Below are 8,589 nucleotides of genomic sequence, written 5' to 3'. Positions count from 1 at the left end.
AACAAGAAGTAAAGTCCTGAAAGGTCTCTGAATAGCAATGGAAAATAATTCATGCCAGATTGTTCGTTGTTAGTAGTAAAGAGCGACTGTTATAAATTGATTAACACAGAGAGCTGATGGATATTCTTCATGCTTAAAGAGTAGTTTCTTTGGTTTTACAAACTGATAAAAGCAGTTATTCTAACAGGTGAGTTAGAAGCCTAAATGCCAGTGAAAGTCAATGAAGTATATAATACTTGGGTCATGAAGCATTTGAAGATGCCCTTATGGGGCAGTGAATCCTGACTCTGTAGCATCAACCCAGCAAATAAAAGGTCTTCAAAGTTATGAAGTCTGTTATCTTTCAAAGGGTGAGATGAGAGAAATCAAAATGGCTTCATGACAATTCATCTGATAGTCTGATGGTCTAAATAACTGCTTTATAAACTGCAGGAAGATGTGTGTCAGGGCCTTTGCCACCTCAGCTCTATAGAGGAATGGAAAGATACCACAGCAAGTTATCATAATAATATTTTTCATTCATGAAGATTTCCAGTAAGTGTACAGATGTAACAAAGTGTAAAATGGAAGGTGCCTGGTCAAACATATCTACCTTTGCAAAAAAAGTCCAGTGCTGAAATTACTTCATTTAAAAGCAACAACCAGTTCAGGTTAGATTTCTATCAGAGTGAGGAAATTACTTTTGCCCTTGGTGAAAGTACATGGTTGGTGTTTGGGAGGCTGTACCAGTTCAGACACCTGCAAAACTGAGTCATTTTGCAAATTGGTGCATATTCATAGTATCACAAATAGTTTAAAATGCAATCTGAAAAGGAAATGTTTTTTTCTTCATCATTAACTTCTTGCCACAAGTCATCATGCAGTTTATAGAGCTTCAGGCAGTTCTGGACTAACATCATCACCCTGCAGCTCAGGTGGCTCCCTCACATTCAGGTAGTGAGCAGAACAGTGATCTCCAAATATTCCCTGAGAGAAGCATTTCCAAACAGCTGCAGGCTGCCAATTGATCATATAGGCAGTTGGCAAATATTTATGGTTAACAAAGGCATGGACAGGATGCCGGATTGATTCACAAATGCTTTTTGGCACAGAAATAATTACCCAAATACTGAGTCATATTTGAAGGGAATAATTAGAACAGCTCTTAGGCAGTCTAAAAACCACATCTTCTCAGTCAAAGTGTCTTTGGAAGGGACCTAAGATGTTCAGTTTTACCTACCCAAACACAAGCCTTATGTAACTGAAGAAAAACCCAAATGGTGAAAAATCCCCTGAAGAATAATTTCATAGAGTCATAAATGTTTTGGGTTGGAAGGGACCTTAAAGCTCATCTAGATACAAACCCCCCTGCCACAGGCAGAAACATGTTCCACAGGACCAGGCCTCATCCAGCCTGGCCTTGGACACTTCCAGGGATGGAATTTAAATGACTCAAGCAGGCCAGGGGAATTTAAATTTAGTCAAGATGAGGCCCTGCACAGTATTTCACTAGAGGTTCTTAAGTAGGACACAAGATCCTGAAGAATGAATTAATGCAAGGGGACTTGCTCTTTTCCTCTCTTTTGTGTGAGGTTACTCCTCATCGGCACAGTTCCTGCTCTGCCAGCTCATTCCTGCCTCAGGGGAAGGATATTATTTAATATATTTGTTTTGGGTTTTAAATAGGAGGTTTTGCATTGAAATAGCTATCTGAGCCAACCCAGCAGAATTTTTGAGATATGACAGGAGCAGAGTGGCAGCGGTAGACCAGAATGGCTGCCCTCAAAAAATGGGAGATAAATATTACAACTGAAAAGAAACCTCATTCCCTGCTTTTGTGTGTTTTAATATGTAACATTCATGTATTATAACTACTTGGTGACAGACTCTAAACCCCAGCCAACTTTGGGATTCTGTTCACTATTTTAATAATAATTTAGGTGTGAGGGTTAGGATTAACAGCAGGCAAACATTAACCATGGCTGCTGGACCTCAGCAAGCCTACCAAAAGTGGCGAGCGGGTTAGCCAAGAGAATAATCACTGGGGAAAAATGAAACTCAGATGTACTGAAAATGTAAAAGAAAATTGCAAGCAGCACGGGGAAGGAAGTTGATTGGACAAAATTGGGAACCTTTGCAGCTTTTGATAGAAAAGGTGAAAGTCAGTGAAAAAAGCAATAGTGAGAAGGAATAGGAGGCAACCAGAAAATAATGGTATGTCAAAAGGATGCTTATCCTCTGCAAAGAGGGCTCTGAATCCATGTAACAAGAAAAGAATTCATATCACCCTCTTTTGGCTTTGGTGCTTGCATTGTGGCAGAGGAGTAAAACTCGGGGATACATGGGGAGGTTATAATGTTGTGTGGATATGTCCAGAAGATGGCTAAGCAGGGTGAACAGGAGGAATGTAGGAGGGCTCTGCTATTTGTTAGAGAAAAGGAGTTATTGCTGCTTTGCCAGGTGGGTTGAGGCAGAAATCTCATACCTCTGAAAGTAATACCAGATCCCAAGGGCTGGCTACATGGAAATCTCCTCTATCCACAGTGTTCATTAGGCCATTTGCCTCTATAAAGATCAGACAAATTTATGTTGAGCTAGGTCACATGAGGCCAAAACCTCACCTGCTTCAGGCTTTCAGAACTGTACTTTAATGACAATTTAGGATCTAATGGAAGGCCAGGAAAAGGGTCATTTTATATCTGGAATATACTAGTATCTAACGCCAAAATGATGTAATATATCTGATTGCACATTATGTATAAATCAGGACAGCTCTTTAGTAGAAGCACCATATGTTTTCCACGCCAGTGGAGATTTACACAGATTCCTGGGACTACCTGCCTGGGTTAAGGCACTGTGACTCTCTTTCTCCCTTCCCAAAAGGCTTGGCTGCAGTGCTACAGCCAAGCTGGCCTTTAAAATAACAAGCCACAATAGCAACAATGACAAAAACAAGCCCCAAAGCCAGCAAGTGTGTAGTCAGGCTTTGCTGCCCTAAAGCTCAGTGCTGGCATTCTTTGGGAGCGTGGGGCGGGGGGAGTTGCTGCATTCCCCTGGAATGCGGCGAATGGCTTGTAAATTAGAGTCCCTAATGAAACCGTGCTGGTGTCCAACTGCAGCAATCATCTGGTTAAAATCAGGCAGTAATTCCACTAATTTTACTGCCCTTCTCCCAGCCCTCAACGCCTCATTTAGGAAAAAATGTTTATGTTCCCCTCAAAACACCTGCATTTTAACTTGGGTCCCCAAAGCAATTATTTTTATTTTATTTTATTTTTAGGGCTTTCTGTTGTGAAATGCAGCATCCCTCCCTTTTCTGAGCCGAAGCACATGAATGCCCTGGGATTCCCAATCTTCAGGCATGTTTAACTAGCACTATTTTTCTTGCACACTTCACAAGCTTCACCATCCTATATATTTTCCACCCACAGCTGCTGTCCAGAAGTGTTTAGGATATTTTTTCCCTCCTGTCTCAGTAAATGATGAAATAAAACCACGTAGAGCTGTTTGCATTGTGACTAAGGAAGTTAAGGTTGATGGAGGTGATAGTGACTGACACTTATCCAATTTCAGGCTTTCCAAAATGTCTGTGGTTCTTATCATGATTTAGTCTCTACTAGACCTTGTAGACATTAAACAACAAGAATGAGCACTATTCTCACTCAGAAAAAGAAACATTATATAGTGGATGCTGGAACACTACCATGATGAGCTGTGAGATCTTACCATCTGCTATTCCATTAGGGTGAGTTATTCATTTTGTCTCCTTGGTTTCATGTTCATTTAAAGCTTTGATAGATTATGACTAAAGGTCTCCTTCAAAAGTTGTAAGCAGATATCCCCAGCCCACGATGATACCACTTCTTGAAGCAAAAACATCCCAGACAAGGGAAATAGGATTCGCATAAACAGTCAAATGTCTTCCTTTCTCTCCAGTCCACACAATCCTGAAATATTTGGCCTGTCAGCAAATTCTTTGAGAAAATAGATAAATTTCCCATTTCCCAATCACCTGCAAATATCTCCATCCAGTTTGCTGAATTCCTACAGTCCTTTCTATCAAGGCAAAACCTCAGCCAGGCCAAGGTGTGCAGTGCAGGGGTACAGATCCTGGTAGATCAAAGGCAAATCTAGGTGCAGCATCAAACTGCCTCCCTATTTCACCTTGGAAAAATAAAAATCAGGACTATGTAAAGTATTGTAGCTATCCATATGACTGTTACCTCTGCAGTCATAATTGGGTGGAACGGGGAATTTTCTATGCTAACCCAATTCCATGGGGAACACCAATTTGTTGAAGCTGAAAATTAAGCTTTCTCTAGCTAGCAAGGAAAGTGCTAGCCATGGTGATTTCAGAAGAAGCAGATCAGGAAAAGCTGTAGCCTGAAGCAACCAACTCAAGAGTGGGGAAGCATCTCTAAATTCCGGCTTTCTTTCCCTCACACCAGTGTAACATACTCACTGTTAGTAAACCTGGAGTCAAGCATGCCTAAAGAAGGGAAAGAGTGGTTTGTTTTGGTTTCTGCATCACTTGGAAAATGGCAGAATCTTTGATGCTCTTCCAGTAGAGAAGACAGATAGAAATCTTTGCCCCAACAACACCAGAAAACAATTTTCTTCCTTCTGCTGCCGCTGGTTTGATAAACTAGTTATTCTGGACACATGACAAAATATTTAAGTGTGAAAAGAGTGTGCTTATTGCAGCTAAAGGCTGATGAACATCCAGCATCCTACAGTCAGGCAGAGAGGCTCTGCCATCCCTTGGTATTTCTCTCTGAACTCAAGGATAAGAACAGAGACTCATGTCCACTGAGGGCTGAAGTCCACAGTGAGATGAGGGAAAAGGAGCAAACTCAACTTCTGGACGCACCTGGCCACAAGAGGAGATTAAGGAAAAAGAAAGACCTATTGACAGCACCCAGAAACACTGTGGGGGGAGGCATTAGCTCAGGCAAAGCAGCAGAACCAGGCCTATGCTTAATCTCAAACTTCAAAGAAGAAAATTCCTCAGAGCTAATAGGTCCCAAACCAAAATATGGTCAGGTATGGAACATGTGGTCACCACAGCATCCTGGAGGCTGTGAGAGGTGAAGGCTTACAAAAGCAACTGGGAATCTCCTTTTTTTTTTTTTTTTTTCCTTCTTTCTTTTTATTTCCCCTTCCCCCAATATTTTCTGCTTGCCTGCCTCCTTTAAGCCTTTGTTTTGGGCTAACTGCATCTGAACTCCCTTGGACTTGATGGTGCAGGCCTACAACAGAGCAGAATATACAAATGTAATCCAAATAATGAACGGGAATAAAGGAAATGTCATATTGAGCACTGTATCACATCCAGTTTTAATTAAAAGTATCACAAGCAGATTTATGTCTGGCATAACCTCTCCTGCTGTTTCCAGGTTGTATTTATCTTCTAATTTGATTGTTTTTCGGTGCCGTTTATGAAAGCTGCCTCCCAACCAGAGATAATGCTGCATTTTAACACTTTATCTGAGTTTACTTTCAATGAGCTTTCTGCTTTTTGAATTTTTACTCAATTTGACATCTTTCTGAGAGCCGGCAGAAGCAATGCGTAGTTTGATGCTTTAAAATGTGCAATTGATGGAAGGTAGGGGAAGAGCCTTTCTTCAGCTGACTCTTATTATGAACTCACTGCTGAGACTGAGACTCCAAATCAGCAAATAGCATCCCATTAAGGTCAAAGAGCCTGTTGAAGAGTGTGTCTGTATGAGAAAAAGAGAAAGTAGAGGACCTTTCCTTCTAAAGTGTTGCAGAAAACCTCTTTGAAAGTCTAATGTTTGAAATTGTTTGGGAATTCTATTTTCTAATTTGGATGAATTTAAAGCTTCAAACTTCCAGTATTTCTTCCAATGTTTCGCCAAAATATACTGCAAGTGATAACAGTTCCCTTTTACCACTGAGAGATTAATAATCTCCTAATTTCTGTGTTTTCCTCTCTTTCTGTCTTCAGGGATCTCAGGAAGTGTAATAAGAAAAAAGGTATTTTACTGTGAGCTTTTCTTCAGTTTGACAGGTGGGAAGTAGGGAAAGAAACTGCTTTTCATAAGAAAACAGCAGAGCTAAAATTAAAAGTAGGACTTAGTTCTTAACAACTCTAAATTACCAGACAATTTGAAACCCACATTTCACTGCTTGACTTTTTGCTTGGAGAAGTCAAACCAAAACCCCAAACACATCCATTCTCAAACCTTGGGAGATTTCACATCCTGATCTGAACTTTCCAACGTGCTCCCATTTCTGATTAATGCATACCAAACCTACTCTGTTATAAAGTCAAATCAATGCCAAATGTGGTGGTGATTTTTTGATAGGGAATAAACGACATCCACCAATATATTTCACACAGGTCAGTAGACAGCCTACAGTCATGACAGTCTTGAACTAGTGACCTAGAAATGAAAGACTCCTTAATCCCTTTACCAAATCCTAAACCACTCAATTCCTGCCCCACCTCAGCAGCCAAGGTCTTTTATAGATGTGCTAGAGGGTAATATGTAAGCCAGCAGAGTGTAAATTAAAGAGGAAAAAAAGGCTCTACTTGCAATAACATCGTAATTGTGGCATTTGAGAAAATAAGGGACTCAGGAGAGGTCTTCAGTCAGCTTGTCTCAAATTCAGTGCAAATTTATTCTGAGAATATTTTGGCACCTGCAAGCAGCCCAAAACTTTTATAAGCATCATAGCAGGGGAAAAGTGATGCAAGTGAAAGACTGCAGATAGACTCAGGAAAAGGTCTTGATTGTTCATCTGACCTGTTGGCTTCCTCTGTTGCTACATGAGCTTACTTTTATGACTGTCTAACTCCACTGATTCCCATGATGACATTAGGAAGTCTCACTGGCATACAACTGGAGGATTTAATCTACAGGGATGAGACTCATGACTTAGAAAAGAAGAACAGAAGCCACAGACATCCATCTCATAAATCCTGTGCTGTTTAATCTGGTTACTTCATCTTTGTCCTGGGATTGCCATAGGAAGGGGTTCTCTCTTGTGTTTTCTTAGTCCTTCTCACAGGTCCTGACAAGAGGAACCATAAGAAAAGTATTCATTTCGGAAGCTGTTTCCAGTAACATAACAGAAACTTAAAAAAGGAGTGGGTTTGAATTCTAATTGAATTCAAAGCTACACAGCACAGAGCAACAACAGCAAACTCTGTGCCTGTACAGTTGGAATTTTGCTGCCAAATGTGGTTAAACAGTTTTTCACTTTTCCCCAAAACATGAACATTGTCTAAGTAGAAAAGTATTTCCATTTGTAGAAGGGACTTTTTTTCATTTTGTACATCTGCAGGCATAAAAGGACCATAATAGACCACAAATTAGATCCGGGAACTGAAATAAGCTCAGCTTGTAACTGAGACCACAGGTCTGTAAAAAAACTATAGCACCATTTTTGGGTGAGCTCTTTTTTTTCTTGTTTGTTTGTGTTGTTTTTTTTTTTTTTTTTTATGGCAAAGCAAATGAAAACTCATTTTATATTCAAATATGACACCATCTGTTCCCTGAGTTAGAAAAACTGGGTGAACTGATCCAATATACATTGCACTAGAAGGAGGGGAACAAATGCAGAAATATCTCTTTCTCTCATCTCCCATTTTGTGTCCCACTGTTCCATGACTTGACCACAAAGGACTTGCAGATGGCACATGAGGGTTTTTTTTTTGTTTTGTTTTGTTTTTCTCTGTTTGATCTGGTCCCCCCATTCTTCTGGGCTAGAATTTTCCCTTTCTTGGTGTGATCTGCTGTCTGTCTCCTCTTCCCTCCGAAACAGCCTCTCTTATTGCTCTTTCCCTGAGGTGATGGAGAGCAGATCATGTTGCCATAGTCCTGTGGCAGACTTAGTCTGAGAGAGGTGATGCTGTTGGGCTTAAGGAGAGTTGGTTTATCATAGGAGACACACATCTTGCCGCTATTTGTGTTCACCTCACCCACTCCTCTCATGATCCCATAAAATGGAGGCAGCTCTCCCAGGAATGGCTTGGACCAGCACAGTGACCAGATGCTGAAAGTCACCCCTGTGTCTTCTGGATCAGTCCTATGAAAACTCTGTTTATATTTAACTCTTTGTTTATTTGTAACCATGAAAAGAATAGAACAGATCCCTTGCAATCACCTGAAGCACTGGACAACCACCAAATAAAAGGAGGAAAGGGACAAGTAAAAAACCGCCATGTGTGGAAATCTCTGGGAAAGTGGAAAATATTCTATATAACTTTAAAGCTCATCAGTTGAAACAGCACAATGAAAAGTTCCTGCAACCACCTTTACCCCCAGCTCCCCTCTACAACAAACCAGAAAAAGAAGAGTCTCTAAGCTAACCTGAGCCTGACAATGGCTGGTTGTGAGACATATGTTAAACAGTTTTGGGTTAACATGGGCAAAGGAAATCGGCTATGAAACTGTATTAAGGAAATATGAGACCACTGTAATCTGCATAAAAATAAATTTGGGTATATTCCCAACACACAATCGCACTGTGGAATTGCAGGAAGTGGGCTAATGGGAGGGAAGCTTTGCTTTCCCTAAAGAAAACCTGCTTGGGATTTTTTTTTTTTTTTTGTAGACATAAAGCTACTTTCATATTTCTCTC

General features: G+C 40.5%; 1 long non-coding RNA gene across 1 annotated transcript; it reads left to right on the top strand.

Annotated features, from left to right (window-relative positions):
• The first annotated feature begins 3,574 nt into the window (after positions 1–3,574).
• Positions 3,575–5,340, top strand: LOC138116592 (uncharacterized). The gene is made up of 2 exons (XR_011154225.1): positions 3,575–3,724; positions 4,428–5,340. It is a non-coding gene; the product is annotated as an uncharacterized lncRNA (long non-coding RNA).
• Positions 5,341–8,589: the final 3,249 nt, after the last annotated feature.

The sequence above is a fragment of the Aphelocoma coerulescens genome, chromosome 10, assembly GCF_041296385.1.
Source record: "Aphelocoma coerulescens isolate FSJ_1873_10779 chromosome 10, UR_Acoe_1.0, whole genome shotgun sequence".
In the NCBI taxonomy this organism is placed as follows: Eukaryota; Metazoa; Chordata; class Aves; order Passeriformes; family Corvidae; genus Aphelocoma; species Aphelocoma coerulescens.
Note: the sequence above shows the minus strand (reverse complement) of the source record. Positions and strands in the feature narration are given on the sequence as shown.